We start from the raw sequence: 17573 nt of genomic DNA, 5'->3' as shown, positions 1-17573 counted from the left end.
AGCTGGACTCACAACGATAAGTTCCCAGATACACATTCCTCATTTTCATTTCAACCATTTGTGCCTATGATGTACGTGTCATGCCCTGATCTGTTTCAACTGTTCCTGTGATTGTCTCCACCCCCTCCAGGTGTCGCTTATTTTCCCCAGTGTAATTATCCCTGTGTTTCCTGTCTCTCTGTGCCAGTTCGTCTTGTATGTTTAGTCAAGTCAACCAGCGTGTTTTTCCCGTACTCCTTTTCTAGTCCTCCCGGTTTTGACCCCTGCCTGTCTCTGGACTACTTTCCTGCCTGCCTGATCATCCTGCCTGCCCTGACCTTGATTCTGCCTGCCCTTCGGTACCTATTGGACTATGATCTGGTTTTGACCTTTTTGCCTGTCCACGACCATTCTCTTGCCTACCCCTTTGGATTAATAAACCTCTGCCTCCGATGTCTGCATCTGGGTCTCGCCTTGTGCCTTGATAGTACTAAGTGCCTTATTGAGACTAGTCAAGGATCATATCACCTCCACCCTACCTGACACCCTAGACCCACTCCAATTTGCTTACCGCCCCAATTGGTCCACAGACGACACAATCACACTGCACACTGCCCTAACCAATCTGGACAAGAGGAATACGTATGTATGTATGTATGTATGTATGTATGTATGTATGTATGTATGTATGTATGTATGTATGTATGTATGTATGTACAGTTCAGCATTTAACACCATAGTACCCTGGGTCTCGACCCCACCCTGTCCTGGACTTTCTGACGGACCGCCCCAGGTGGTGAAGGTAGGAAACAACATCTCCACCCCGCTGATCTTCAAGACTGGGGCCCCACAAGGGTGTGTTCTCAGCCCTCTCCTGTACTCCCTGTTCACCCATGACTGTGTGGCCATGCACACCTCCAACTCAATCATCAAGTTTGCAGACGACACAACAGTAGTGGGCTTGATCACCAACAACGATGAGACGGCCTACAGGGAGGAGGTGAGGGCCCTCAGAGTGTGATGTCAGGAAAATAACCTCACACTCAACGTCAACAAAACAAAGGAGATGATCATGGACTTCAGGAAACGGCAGAGGGTGCACCCCCCTATCCACATCGACGGGACAGTAGTGGAGAAGGTGGAAAGTTTTAAGTTCCTCGGGGTACACATCACGGACAAACATCATGGTCCACCCACACAGACAGCGTGGTGAAGAAGGCACAACAGCACCTCTTCAACCTCAGGAGGCTGAAGAAATTTGGCTTGTCACCAAAAACACTCGCAAACTTTTACAGATGCACAATCGAGAGCATCCTGTCGGGCTGTATCACCGCCTGGTACGGCAACTGCTCCGCCCGCAACCGTAAGGCTCTCCAGAGGGTAGTGAGGTCTGCACAACGCATCACCGGGGGCAAACTACCTGCCCTCCAGGACAACTACACCCCCCGATGTCACAGGAAGGCCAAAAAGATCATCAAGGACAACAACCACCCGAACCACTGCCTGTTCACCCCGCTATCATCCAGAAGGTGAGGTCAATACAGGTGCATCAAAGCTGGGACTGAGAGACTGAAAAACAGCTTCTATCTCAAGGCCATCAGACTGTTAAACAGCCATCACTAACATTGAGTGGCTGCTGCAAACATACTGACTCAAGTCTCTAGCCACTTTAATGTATCTGTCACATCCTGACCAGTATAAGGGTTATTTGTTATTGTAGTTTGGTCAGGATGTGGCAGAGGGTATTTGTTTTATGTGGTTCAGGGTGGTGGTTTTGTAGAAGGGTATTTGTTTTATGTATTCCGGGGTTTTTGGGCACTGTTCTATGTTAATGTATTTCTATGTTTAGTCTAGTTAGTTGTATTTCTATGTTTAGGTTAATGGGGGTTTGGACTCTCAATTGGAGGCAGGTGCTTTCTCGTTGCCTCTGATTGAGAGTCCTATATATGGGTATGTGTTTGGTTTAGTGTTTGTGGGAGATTGTTTCTTGTTTTGCTGAGTGTGCCTGACAAGACTGTTTTGTTGTTCGTGCGTTCTTTGTTTTGTTGTTTTTTTGGTGTCCTCTTCATTTAAAATAAATTCAAGATGAGCATCCACATTCCTGCTGCGTTTTGGTCCTCCATTCCCGACGACAGCCGTTAGTGTCACTTTAAACAATGCCACTTTATATAATGTTTACATACCCTACATTACTCATCTAATATGTATATACTGTACTCTATACCATCTACTGCATCTTGCCTATGCCGTTTGGCCATTGCTCATCCATATATGTACATATTCTTATTCATTCCTTTACACTTGTGTGTACAAGGTAGTTGTTGTGAAATTGTTAGATAGAAATTACTACACTAGAAGCACAAGCATTTCGCTACGCTCACATTAACATCTGCTATCCATGTGTATGTGACCAATAAAATTTGATTGTAAAAATAATCCACTGGGCTGACTCACTTGATCCCATTTTGATGCAGCTTTCTGCCCCACTTAGTGCAGAATCGTGAACCAATTTTTTTTACTTGATAATTGTTTCTAGGGAGATCCCTAAGCTCTGGAAAATGGCACAAGTCCTCCCCCTAAGGAGATCCTTCTGACAATTTACAAACTATTGTGCATGTAACATTCATCTCTACGCGAATGATAGTTATTTACTCCTGTTCCCCCTCAGTACAGCAGGCCATTTATGACCTTCAGCATGGTTTTGACTCAATTAAAAAAATTGCGTACTGATCTTAAACTTGTGCTAAATGCTAATAAATCCAAGTTCATGTTGTTTTTTAGGTCTCGTAATATTGACCCTGAGCACATGTACATTTGCACATTGAGCAAGCTCCCCATTATAAGTACTTGGGTATTTGGATTGATGATAAACACAGATACTGTAGATCAGTGGTTCCCAAACTTTTTATTGTCCCGTACCCCTTCAAACATTCAACCTCCAGCTGCGTACCCCCTCTAGCACCAGGGTCAGCGCACAGCGCATGATTTGGATGAACCCCATCCTCTCTGTAGAACATCTTCTGTTTCCAAAGGGTTTCAATGTTATCCACAAAAGTAACTCCAACAGAGCTATAGTAGACTCGTAGCCAGTCAGGTAGTGCCAGCAACCTACTGAATATTTTGATGCCACAACTCAGCGATGGCACTGGGCCTGAAATAATTGTGACTTTTGAAGTCTTTCAGAGTTCTAATCAGTTCTTTAAAATCCAGTTTCAGCCGTTCCAAGCTAGCCAACCGAATGTCATTAGATTCCACACATGGACTTCGACCGTGACAACCCCCATATTCTGACATAAAACAGTAGGAAGCAGCTTAGTAATACACCCGAGCCCAAGGACAACGCAAGATTTCTGCCCGGGAACCAAGATGTTTCTCACCATAAAGCTGCCAATGATAACGGAAGTAGTCCGGATTGGGGACAATGGCTCGGGAATCTCTGAAGCCAAGAGGGCGAAGCTGTTCGACAACTGAATTTGGGTCGGGCTTCCCAATGCCAAAGAAGCCCCATTCACCATAGGCCTCTTTCCTCCATTTGGCCTATGGCGGGTGACATGCTTCCCTTGGTTGGGCAGCAGGAATGGTGACAATAGAATCCTCAATCCACCAGAAGCAAGGGTACTGCTCCATTGCCCAGGGGAGTGGGAGACTTCTTCGGGGAGGGGTCCCTGGAAGACATTGGCCATTCAGTCAAGGAACAGCATCCAGTCTGTGGTGGTGCAGAGAAGAATAAGGTAGGCAGGGGTACTTTCCCAGTAGATTGTTCAAGTTTATAATCTGTTTGCTAAGAGTAGCCACTTCTTTCCTAAAGTAAACAATTGTTGTATCGGAACTCCGGTCGGTCCACATTGTCCCGGAAGAGAGCATAGTACATAGAGCTCCTACAGCACATGAAATGCTCGCTTTTCTTTTGAATGGGGAATTCTCCATGGGAAGATACAAAGGAACTAAATCTGTGTTGCAGAGATGGCGAGAAATAATAAAAGAGCAAAAAATAGACAATAACTGATGTAATTTTCCGGACCTATACCGGCCGTCGGTAAATACACCCGATACAATATATTTTTTAAACAACTTTAGCCTGTTAACCTCTTGATGGTCGCCTAGGATAGGGGGCGCTACAGCGATTTTTGAAAAAAATTAGTGTCCATTTTAACCTGTTAGGGCTAGGGTGCAGTATTGGCACAGCCGGATAAAAAACGTACCCGATTTAATCTGGTTACTACTCCTGCCCAGTAACTAGAATATGCATATAATTATTGGCTTTGGATAGAAAACACCCTAAAGTTTCTAAAACTGTTTGAATGGTGTCTGTGAGAATAACAGAACTCATATGGCAGGCCAAAACCTGAGAAGATTCCATGCAGGAAGTGGCCTGTCTGACAAGTTGTTGTTCATCTTGGCTCTTTTTAGTGAAGACTGAGGATCTTTGCTATAACGTGACACTTCCTACAGCTCCCATAGGCTCTCAGAGCCCGGGAAAAAGCTGAATGATATCGAGGCAGCCTCTGGCTGAAACACATTATCGCGTTTGGCAAGTGGCCGATCAGAGTACTATGGGCTTAGGCGCATGCACGAGTCGACCCCGTGCTTTATTTTCTTTCCTCTTTTTACCTAAACGCAGATTCCCGGTCGGCATATTATCGCTTTTTTATGAGAAAAATGGCATAAATTGATTTTAAACAGCGGTTGACATGCTTCGAAGTACGGTAATGGAATATTTAGAATTTTTTTGTCACAAAATGCGCCATGCTCGTCACCCTTATTTACCCTTTCGGATAGTGTCTTGAACGCACGAACAAAATGCCGCTATTTGGATATAACAATGGATTATTTGGGACCAAACCAACATTTGTTATTGAAGTAGAAGTCCTGGGAGTGCATTCTGACGAAGAACAGCAAAGGTAATAACATTTTTCTTATAGTAAATCTGACTTTGGTGAGTGCTAAACTTGCTGGGTGTCTAAATAGCTAGCCCTGTGATGCCGGGCTATCTACTGAGAATATTGCAAAATGTGCTTTCACCGAAAAGCTATTTTAAAATCGGACATATCGAGTGCATAGAGGAGTTCTGTATCTATAATACTTAAAATTATTGTTAGGTTTTTTGTGAACGTTTATCGTGAGTAATTTAGTAAATTCACCGGCAGTGTTCGGTGGGAATGCTAGTCACATGCTAGTCACATGTTAATGTAAAAAGCTGTTTTTTGATATAAATATGAACTTGATTGAACAAAACATGCATGTATTGTATAACATAATGTCCTAGGGTTGTCATCTGATGAAGATCATCAAAGGTTAGTGCTGCATTTAGCTGTGGTTTGGGGTTATGTGACATTATATGCTAGCTTGAAAAATGGGTGTCTGATTATTTCTGGCTGGGTACTCTGCTGACATAATCTAATGTTTTGCTTTCGTTGTAAAGCCTTTTTGAAATCGGACAGTGTGGTTAGATTAACGAGAGTCTTGTCTTTAAAATGGTGTAAAATAGTCATATGTTTGAAAAATTGAAGTTTTTGCATTTTTGAGGTATTTGAATATCGCGTCCCACCTAGCCCATAGAGGTTAAACGGCCTCCTACTCAAACTCAGAAGCTAGGATATGCATATAATTCATACTTGTGGATAGAAAACACCCTAAAGTTTCTAAAACTGTTTGAATGGTGTCTGTGAGTATAACAGAACTCATATGGGAGTCAAAACCCTGAGACCGATCGTAACAGGATGTGGAATTCTGAATTGCGGACTCAACTTCATCACTTTGCCTATAAATCACACCGTGAGCAATGGTTCATTGAGCACTTCCTATTGCTTCCACTAGATGTCCCCAGTCTTTACAAAGTGGTTTGAGTCTCCTACTGTGAAAACTGACAGAATGAGAGGCTGTGGAAAGTGGTCACATGAGGAGGGCCATCACCATTATGACGCCGGCGCCCCTGGCTACCCTCCCCTTTCGAAACGTTTAGAAAGACAATGCAATCGTCCCCCTTGAATCTTATTGGAGCTCTGGTTGAAAAAGGCCCTAAAGATTTATGTTATACAACGTTTGACATGTTTGAACGAACCTAAATAAAAAAAAATGCATTTTATTGAAAGAGGAGTCCCGCGGCCGACTGAGCTTTTGGAGCAGCCTTCAGAACGCGCTAACAAGAACAAGCTATTGGAACATAAAGGATTAACTTTTTCGAACGAAAATACATTTGTTGTGGACCTGGGATTCCTGGAAGTGCTTTCTGATGAAGATAATCAAAGGTAAAGGATTATTGACAATAGTATACCAGAACTAGATTTGATATGCGATTGTTCCAAGATGGCGCTGACCTGTAACGGTAGCCTATTTTTCTGAGTATCGCATCCCCTTTTATCGCAAAGTGTGATTACCCAGTAAAGTTATTTTTAAATCTGGCATTGCAGGTGCTTTCAAGAGATGCTAATCTATAAATCTTAGAATGACAATATTACATTTTAAAAATGTTTTCGAATAGTAATTTAGTAAATTGTTGCGCTGTTTCACCGGATGCATTTGAGGGAAAATAGTTAGTCAACATCACGCGCCGATGTAAAATGCTGTTTTTATATATAAATATGAACTTTATCAAACAAAAGAATGCATGTATTGTGTAACATAATGTCCTAGGAGTGTCATCTGATGAAGATTGTCAAAGGTTAGTGCTGCATTTAGCTGTTTTTTGGTTATTTGTGATGCATGTGGTTAGTCGGAAAATGGCTATGTGGCTACTTTTACGATATACTCCTCTAACATAATCTAATGTTTTGCTTTTGCTGTAAAGCCTTTTTGAAATCGGACAACGTGGTTCGATTCAGGAGAGGTGTATCTATAAAACGATATAACATAGTCCTATATTTGAAAAAAAAAGAAATATTACATTTTGTTATGCTAATGGCGATTGGATTTTTCGCTGGATGTCCGTCCCGAGGTTAAATGTAACTTTCTCTGACAAACAATTCACTCTCAAGCTAATTTGCACACTCGCTCTCCAAATATTACATTTAAACTGGGGGCCGACTTGGCAAGTCGGTTAGCACATCTACTTTGTGCATGACACAAGTAATTTTTCCAACAAATGTTTACAGACAGATTATTTCACTTGTAATTCATGGTATCACAATTCCAGTGGATCAGAACTTTACATACACTAAGTTGACTGCGCCTTAAACAGCCTGGAAAATTCCAGAAAATGATGTCATGGCTTTAGAAGCTTCTGATAGGCTATTTGACATTGTTTGAGTCAACTGGAGGTGTACCTGTGGATGTATTTCAAGGCCTACCTTCAAACTCAGTGCCTCTTTGCTTGACATCATGGGAAAATCAAAAGAAATCAGCCAAGATCTCAGAAAAAAAATTGTAGACCTCCACTTGTCTGGTTCATCCTTGGTAGCAATTTCCAAACGCCATGTTCATCTGTACAAAAAATAGTACGCAAGTATAAACACCATGGAATCACACAGCCGTCATACCGCTCAGGAAAGAGACGCATTCTGTCTCCCAGAGATGAACATACTTTGGTGCGAAAACTGCAAATCAATCCCAGAACAACAGCAAAGGACCTTGTGAAGATGCTCGAGGAAACAGGTTTACAGTGAGGGAAAAAAATTTTTTATCCCCTGCTGACTTTGTATGTTTGCCCACTGACAAAGAAATGATCAGTCTATCATTTTAATGGTAGGTTTATTTCAACCGTGAGAGACAGAATAACAACAACAAAAATCCAGAAACGCATGTCAAAAATGTTATAAATTGATTTGCATTTTAATGAGGGAAATAAGTATTTGACCCCCTCTCAATCAGAAAGATTTCTGGCTCCCAGGTGTCTTTTATACAGGTAACAAACTGAGATTAGGAGCACACTTTTAAACGGAGTGCTCCTAATCTCAGTTTGTTACCTGTCCACAGAAGCAATCAATCAGATTCCAAACTCTCCACCATGGCCAAGACCAAAGAGCTCTCCAAGGATGTCAGGGACAAGATTGTAGACCTACACAAGGCTGGAATGGGCTACAAGACCATTGCCAAGCAGCTTGGTGAGAAGGTGACAACAGTTGGTGCGATTACTCGCAAATGGAAGAAACACAAATGAACTGTCAATCTCCCTCGGCCTGGGGCTCCATGCAAGATCTCACCTCGTGGAGTTGCAATGATCATGAGAATGGTGAGGAATCAGCCCAGAACTACACGGGAGGATCTTGTCAATGATCTCAAGGCAGCTGGGACCATAGTCACCAAGAAAACAATTGGTAACACACTACGCCGTGAAGGACTGAAATCCTGCAGCGCCCGCAAGGTCCCCCTGCTCAAGAAAGCACTTATACATGCCCGTCTGAAGTTTGCCAATGAACATCTGAATGATTCAGAGGACAACTGGGTGAAAGTGTTGTGGTCAGATAAGATCAAAATGGAGCTCTTTGACATCATCTCAACTCGACGTGTTTGGAGGAGGAGGAATGCTGCCTATGACCCCAAGAATACCATCCCCACCGTCAAACATGGAGGTGGAAACATTATGCTTTGGGGGTGTTTTTCTGCTAAGGGGACAGGACAACTTCACCGCATCAATGGGACGATGGACGAGGCCATGTACCGTCACATCTTGGGTGAGAACCTCCTTCCCTCAGCCAGGGCATTGAAAATGGGTCGTGGATGGGTATTCCAGCATGACAATGACCCAAAACACATGGCCAAGGCAACAAAGGAGTGGCTCAAGAAGAAGCACATTAAGGTCCTGGAGTGGCCTAGCCAGTCTCCAGACCTTAATCCCATAGAAAATCTGTGGAGGGAGCTGAAGGTTCGAGTTGCCAAACATCAGCCTCGAAACCTTAATGACTTGGAGAAGATCTGCAAAGAGGAGTGGGACAAAACCCCTCCTGAGATGTGTGCAAACCTGGTGGTCAACTACAAGAAACGTCTGACCTCTGTGATTGCCAACAAGGGTTTTGCCACCAAGTACTAAGTCATGTTTTGCAGAGGGGTCAAATACTTATTTCCCTCATTAAAATGCAAATCAATTTATAACATGCGTTTTTCTGGATTTTTTTGTTATTCTGTCTCTCACTGCTACATTTTTTTTACATTTTAGTCTTTTAGCAGACACTCGTATCCAGAGTGACTTACAGTAGTGAATGCATACATTTCATACTTTTTTTTCTGTGCTGAACCCACAACCCTGGCATTGCAAACACCATGCTCTACCAACTGAGCTACAGGGAAATTATAGACTGATCGTTTCTTTGTCAGTGGGCAAACGTACAAAATCTGCAGGGGATCAAATACTTTTTTCCCTCACTGTAAGTATCTATATCCACAGTAAAACGAGTCCTATATCGACATTACCTGAAAGGCCGCTCAGCAAGGAAGAAGTAACTGCTCCAAAACCGCCGTAAAAAAGCCAGACTCCGGTTTGGAACTGCACATGGCAACAAAGATCGTACTTTGTAGAGAAATGTCCTCTGGTCTGATGAAACAAAAATAGAACTGATTGGCCGTAATTTTCATTGTTACGTTTGTAGGAAAAAGGTTCGGAGGCCTGCAAGTCGAAGAACACCATCCCAACCGTGAAGCACGGGGGTGGCAGCATCATGTTGTGGGGGTGCTTTGCTGCAGGAGGGACTGGTGCACTTCACAAAATAGATGGCATCATGAGGCAGGTAAATTTATGTTGATATATTGAAGCAACATCTCAAGACATCAGTCAGGAAGTTAGAGCTTGGTCGCAAATGGCTCTTCCAAATGGACAATGACCCCAAGCATACTTGCAAAGTTGTGACAAAATGGCTTAAGGACAACAAAGTCAAGGTATTGGAGTGGCCATCACAAAGCCCTGACCTCAGTCCTATAGAAACATTGTGGGCAGAACTGAAAAAGTGTGAGCGAGCAAGGCCTACAAACCTGACTCAGTTACACCAGCTCTGTCAGGAGGAATGGGACAAAATTCACCCAACTTATTGTGGAAAGGCTTGTGGAAGGCTTCCCAAAACGTTTGACCCAAGTTAAACTATTTAAAGGCAATGCTACCAAATACTAATTGAGTGTATGTAAACTTCTGACCCACTTGGAATGTGATGAAAGAAATAATAGCTGAAATAAATCATACTCTCTACTATTATTCTGACATTTCACATTCTTAAAATAAAGTGATGGACATAACTGACCTAAGACAGGGAATTTTTACTAGGATTAAATGTCAGGAGTTGTGAAACACTGAGTTTAAATGTATTTGGCTGAGGTGTATGTAAACCTCCGACTTCAACTGTATGTGGCAGGGTCTACAGACAATGAAGGACTACAAAAGGAAAACCAGCCACATCACGTACACCGACGTCATGCTTCCAGACGAACTAAACACCTTCTTTTCCCGCTTTGAGGATAATACAGTGCCACCGACGTGGCCCGCTACCAAAGACTGTGGCCTCTCCTTCTCTGTGGCTGACATGAGTAAGATATTTAAACATGTTAACCCTAGCAAGGCTGCCGGCCCAGAAGGCATCCCTAGCTGTGTCCTCAGCGCATGCGCATGCACGCGCCAGCTGGCTGGTGTGTTTATGGACCTAATCAATCTCTCCCTATCCCAGTATGCTGTCCCCACATGCTTCAAGATGGCCATCATTGTTCCTGTACCCAATAAGGCAAAAGTAACTGAACTAAATGACTATCACACCCGTAGCACTCACTTCTGTCATCATGAAGTGCTTTGAGAGACTATTCAAGGATCATATCACCTCCACCCTACCTGTCAACCTAGACCCACTTCAATTTGCTTACCGCCCCAATAGGTCCACAGTCGATACAATCGCCATGACACTGCACACTGCCCTATCCCATCTAGACAAGAGGAATATCTATGTAAGAATGCTGTTCATTGACTATAGCTCAGCATTCAACACCATAGTACCCTCCAAGCTCATCATTAGCTTGAGGCCCTGGGTCTAGGCCCTGGGTCTAGGCCCTGCCCTGTGCAATTGGGTCCTGGACTTCCTGACGGGCCGCCCCCAGGTGGTGAAGGTAGGAAACAACTTCTCCACTTCGCTGATCCTCAACACTGGGGCCCCACAAGGGTGCATACTCAGCCCACTCCTGTACTTCTAGTTCACACATGACTCACCCTGCAGATAACACAACAGTAGTAGGCTTGATTACCAACCACGACGAGACAGCCTACAGGGAGGAGGTGAGGGCACTCAAAGTGTGGTGTCAGGAAAACATCCTCTCACTCAACGTCAACAAAACAAAGGACATGATCGTGGACTTCAGGAAACAGCAGAGGGAGCACCCCCCTATCCACATCAACAGGACAGCAGTGGAGAAGGTGGAAAGTTCCTCGGGGTACACATCATGGACAAACTGAAGTGGTCCACCCTCACAGACAATGTAGTGAAGGCGCAACAGTGCCTCTTCAACCTCAGGAGGTTGAAGAAATTTGGCTTGTCACCTAAAACCCTCACAGACTTTTACAGATGCACAATTGAGAGCATCCTGTCGGGCTGTATCACTGCCTGGTACAGAAACTGACCACCCACGACCGCAAGGCTCTCCAGAGGGTGGTGTGGTCTGCACAATGCATCACCGGGGGCAAACTACCTGGCCTCCAGGACACATACAGCACCCGATGTCACAGGAAGGCCAAAAAGATCATCAAGGACAGCAACCAGCCGAGCCACTGCCTGTTCACCCTGCTACCATCCAGAAGGCGAGGTCAGAAGAGGTACGTAAAAGCTGGGACCGAGAGACTGAAAAACACCTATCTCATGGCCATCAGACTGTTAAACAGCCATCATTATCACAGAGTGGCTACTGTCTACATACAGACTTGCAATCATTGGCCACCTTAATAAATGGATCACTAGTCACTTTAATAATGCCACGTAATAAGGTTCACATATCTTACATTACTCATCTCATATGTACAGTGCCTTGCGAAAGTATTCGCCCCCCTTGAACTTTTCGACCTTTTGCCACATTTCAGGCTTCAAACATAAAGATATAAAACTAATTTTTTGTGAAGAATCAACAACAAGTGGGACACAATCATGAAGTGGAATGAAATTTATTGGATATTTCAAACTTTTTTAACAAATAAAAAACGGAAAAATTGGGCGTGCAAAATTATTCAGTCCCCTTAAGTTAATACTTTGTAGCGCCACCTTTTGCTGCGATTACAGCTGTAAGTCGCTTGGGGTATGTCTCTATCAGTTTTGCACATCGAGAGACTGAAATTTTTGCCCATTCCTCCTTGCAAAACAGCTCGAGCTCAGTGAGGTTGGATGGAGAGCGTTTGTGAACAGCAGTTTTCAGTTCTTTCCACAGATTCTCGATTGGATTCAGGTCTGGACTTTGACTTGGCCATTCTAACACCTGGATATGTTTATTTGTGAACCATTCCATTGTAGATTTTGCTTTATGTTTTGGATCATTGTCTTGTTGGAAGACAAATCTCCGTCCCAGTCTCAGGTCTTTTGCAGACTCCATCAGGTTTTCGTCCAGAATGGTCCTGTATTTGGCTCCATCCATCTTCCCATCAATTTTAACCATCTTCCCTGCCCTGCTGAAGAAAAGCAGGCCCAAACCATGATGCTGCCACCACCATGTTTGACAGTGGGGATGGTGTGTTCAGGGTGATGAGCTGTGTTGCTTTTACGCCAAACATAACGTTTTGCATTGTTGCCAAAAAGTTCGATTTTGGTTTCATCTGACCAGAGCACCTTCTTCCACATGTTTGGTGTGTCTCCCAGGTGGCAAGTGGCAAACTTTAAACGACACTCTTCCATAAAGGCCAGATTTGTGCAGTATACGACTGATTGTTGTCCTATGGACAGAGTCTCCCACCTCAGCTGTAGATCTCTGCAGTTCATCCAGAGTGATCATGGGCCTCTTGGCTGCATCTCTGATCAGTCTTCTCCTTGTATGAGCTGAAAGTTTAGAGGGACGGCCGGGTCTTCGTAGATTTGCAGTGGTCTGATACTCCTTCCATTTCAATATTATCGCTTGCACAGTGCTCCTTGGGATGTTAAAAGCTTGGGAAATCTTTTTGTATCCAAATCCGGCTATAAACTTCTCCACAACAGTATCTCAACAGTACACCTGCCTGGTGTGTTCCTTGTTCTTCATGATGCTCTCTGCGCTTTAAACGGACCTCTGAGACTATCACAGAGCAGGTGCATTTATACGGAGACTTGATTACACACAGGTGGATTCTATTTATCATCATTAGTCATTTAGGTCAACATTGGATCATTCAGAGATCCTCACTGAACTTCTGGAGAGAGTATTCTGCACTGAAAGTAAAGGGGCTGAATAATTTTGCACGGCCAATTTTTCAGTTTTTTATTTGTTAAAAAAGTTTGAAATATCCAATAAATTTCATTCCACTTCATAATTGTGTCCCACTTGTTGTTGATTCTTCACAAAAAATTACAGTTTTATATCTTTATGTTTGAAGCCTGAAATGTCGAAAAGTTCAAGGGGGCCGAATACTATCGCAAGGCACTGTATATACTGTATTTTATACCATCTATTGCATCTTGCCTATGCAGCTCTGTCATTGCTCATCGATATATTTATATGTATATATTCTTATTCCATTTCTTTACTTAGATTTGTGTGTATTAGGTAATTGTTAGATTACATGTTAGACATTGTTCCACTGTTGGAACTAGAAGCACAAGCATTTTGCTACACTCACAATAACATCTGCTAACCACGTGTATGTGATCAATAACATTTTATTTGATTTAATTGAATTTGATAGACCTGAAAGTAGCTGTGCAGCGAAGTTCCCTATCCAACCAGAGCTTGAGAGGATCTGCATAGAAGAATGGGAGAAACTCCCCAAATACTGATGTGCCAAGCTTGTAGCATCCTACCCCAAAAGATTCAGGGCTGTAATCACTGCCAAAGGTGCTTCAACAAAGAACAGAGTTAAGGGTCTAAATACTTACGTAAATGTGATATCAGTTTTTATTTTTAATAAATTTGTAAACAATTATAAAAAACTGTTTTTGCTTTGTCATTATGGGTTATTGTTTGTAGGTTAATGAGAAAAAAAGTATATTTAATCCATTTTAGAATAAGGGAGTAACATAAAACATTTTTGAGAAAGTCAAGGGGTCTGTATACTTTCCGAATGCACTGTATATCCTGATGCCTAGTCATCTTACCCTTATACATAGAATTTGTGGATCTATAACTTCAGTTTCCCTGCACATTGTAAATATGGTATTGGAACTGACCCTGTATAGCCTACTTACTTTCTCATGTTCTTCTTATTTTTCATGTTTTTTTGTTCTACCTTATGTTATTTTTAGTACTACATTGATATTGATTGATGCTTTGCAAAAAATGCATTTCCCAGTACTGGTGCACGTGACATTAAAATGTTAAACTTGAAAACATGTTATTGTAGGGAAGAATTGATGCAGTGGTCTTCCAACATTGCTGCCAGGAGGCGTTATACATCACCTGGCAACCGACTATTGTAAGAATTTTGTAAATATACCCTTGAAAAGCATACTATTTCAAAATATTTTCAAATGCTTAATTCCAAATAAATTATTTCAAATACCAACGGACCTCGGTTCAAATGTATAGGATAAAATGTGCCTTTTCAAATGCATGCTAATACTTTCCAAGTATGTTTCTAAATACATTCCGATATTGAACTACTTGTTTTCAAATAAAGGATGTCTAAATACTTAGCTCAAAATGTAATTGAAATACCCTGAATAGTATCTGAACAGGGGTACGGGGTACGTGGTAACAGGTATTCTGTACATGTAGGTAGGGGTAAAATTGACTAGGCACAATCAGGATAGATAATAAACAGAGTAGCAGCAGCGTATGTGAAGTGTGTGTGTGTTGCGTCAATATGCGTGTGTGTGTTGGAGTGTCAGTGTACTATGTGTGGGTAGAGTCCAGTCTGGTAGGTTGTGTCACTGGGCAGCTCGTAGCTGGGTTTCCCATTGTAATCCGTGATAGTTTGCAAGCCCTGCCACATCAGACGAGCGCCAGAGCCGGTGTAATAAGGTTCGATCTTAGTCCTGTATTGACACTTTGCCTGTTTGATGGTTCGTTGGAGGGCATAGCGGGATTTGTTATAAGTGTCCGGTTACCATGGAGATGACCTGATTCACGTCTCGTCAAAGAGATGGCATTTATTTTGAGAGATCCAGTAGCAAAATAAAACTTCTACATTCTAGACAGGAGAAACAAATTCATTCAGAACATAATAAAACATGCTTTTTTAGTTACTTTTTTCTCGACTTGTTTCTATTACTTTCTAGCACGTCAAGCTAGCTTTGTAGCCATGAATTGTGCACCTTCCATTGTTTAACTAAGTAGCTAGCTATACACCTAGCTAGCTGGTAATATTTTCCTTTTGCAACCAGGGCAGAGGAAAGCAACAGTCACTTCCACAATTTCTGTTTACATTGATGTCCATACTGAACTAAGCACTTAAGGGACATTATAGGCATCCTAAACTATTTTCACTTAATTTAAGGGGGAAATTTACTTAACACGGAACCCAAACCGGCTGCGCATGTGGGCCATCATGCGCCATCGTGCATACATTTATTTAAATGCGATCACGACACACAGCTTAAAATATCAAAACAAACTCTGAACCAATTACATTCATTTTGGGACAGGTCGAAAAGCATTAAACATTTATGGGAATTTAACTAGCTAGCTTGCACTTGCTAGCTAATTTGTCCTATTTAGCTAGCTTGCTGTTGCTTGCTAATTTGTCCTGGGATATAAACATTGAGATATTTTACCTGAAATGCACAAAGTCCTCTACTCCGACAATTAATTAACACATAAAACGATCAATCGAATCGTTTCTAGTCATCTCTCCTCCTTCTAGGCTTTTTCTTCTCTTGACTTTATAGTGCGATTGGCAACTTTCATAAATTAGGTGCATTACCGCCACTGACCTCGTTCGTCTTTCAGTCACCCACGTGGGTATAACCAATGAGGAGATGGCACGTGGGTACCTGCTTCTATAAACCAATGCCTATAAACCACAGCCTGTAAGACATTTTTTGCAACCGGGCCCTGGTCCTGGGTGAGCAGTATCTCCTGCCATTTATGGATGAGATATGGCAGGACATATGGCACTCTGTGATAAGAGTCACTGACTGAAAGCCACAAGAGGGTAGAACATATTTAAACATTGCTTGTTTGAAATATTTCAATGTCATTGAAGTAGAACTCTTCATCCAAATCTAGGTTAGTCGATCGCTGTTCTGATGTCCAGAAGCTCTTTTTGGTCATTTGAAATTATGTCGGAAATATCATGGACAAAATATGTTTAGCGCAAAAAAACAGCATAATTGGTCAGTAGCCCATAAAACAGCCAAAAGAGACATGGATTGTGTATGTCTGCCATTCAGAGGGATTGTGTGTGTGCCATTAAGAGGGTTACTGGGCAAGACACAAAATTGAAGGGCCTTTGAACAGGGTATGCTAGTGTGGGAGAAAATAGGAATTGCAGTGAATGCTGCCTCTTCAGAATGCCGGTCAGTGGTTCGATCTCGAGTTAAATACCAAAAAGGCAGTAATAGTGCACAGGCGGACATTGGTGCAACTGGAGAGGAGCAGAGTGAAACAAGCCTCTCTCCCCCAGAACTACAGTGTCTTCAGAAATTATTCATACCCCTTGAATTCCACATTTTGTTGTTGGTCTGTCATGGTCTGGGGCAGTGTGTCACAGCATCATCGGACTGAGCTTGTTGTCATTGCAGGCAATCTCAACGCTGTGCGTTACAGGGAGGACATTTCCTCCCTCATGTGGTACCCTTCCTGCAGGCTCATCCTGAGATGACCCTCCAGCATCACAATGCCACCAGCCGTACTGCTCGTTCTGTGTGTGATTTCCTGCAAGTCAGGAATGTCAGTGTCAGCGATGAGTCAAGATCTCAATCCCATTGAGCACGTCTGGGACCTGTTGGATCGCAGGGTGAGGGCTAGGGCCATTCCCCCCAGAAATATCCATGAACTAGCAGGTGCCTTGGTAGAAGAGTGGGGTAACATCTCAGCAAGAACTGACAAATCTGGTGCAGTCCATGAGGAGTAGATGCACTGCAGTACTTAATGCAGCTGGTGGCCACACCAGATACTGACCGTTACTTTTGATCACCCTTTTGTTCAGAGACACATTATTCCATATATTGTAGTCACATGTCTGTGGAACTTGTTCAGTTTATGTCTCAGTTGTTGAATCTTGTTATGTTCATACAAATATTTACACATGTTAATTAAGTTTGCTGAAAATAAACACAGTTGACAGTGAGAGGACTTTTCTTTTTTTGCTGAATGTCATTTAAATAACTAGTCACACCTCTGAGTCAATACTTTGTAAGAGCACCTTTGGCAGCGATTACAGCTGTGAGGCTTTCTGGGTTAGTCTATAAGAGCTTGTGCAACATTTACCCATTATTCTTTTAAAAATTATTCAAGCTCTGTCTAATCGGTTGTTGCTTGACATACAATTTCAGGTCTTGTCATAGATTCTCAAGCAGATTTAAGTCAAAACTGTAACTCGGCCACTCAGGAACATTCACTGTCTTCTCGGTAAGCAACTCCAA

This window comes from Salmo salar, chromosome ssa01, assembly GCF_905237065.1.
Source record: "Salmo salar chromosome ssa01, Ssal_v3.1, whole genome shotgun sequence".
Lineage (NCBI taxonomy): Eukaryota > Metazoa > Chordata > Actinopteri > Salmoniformes > Salmonidae > Salmo > Salmo salar.
Note: the sequence above shows the minus strand (reverse complement) of the source record.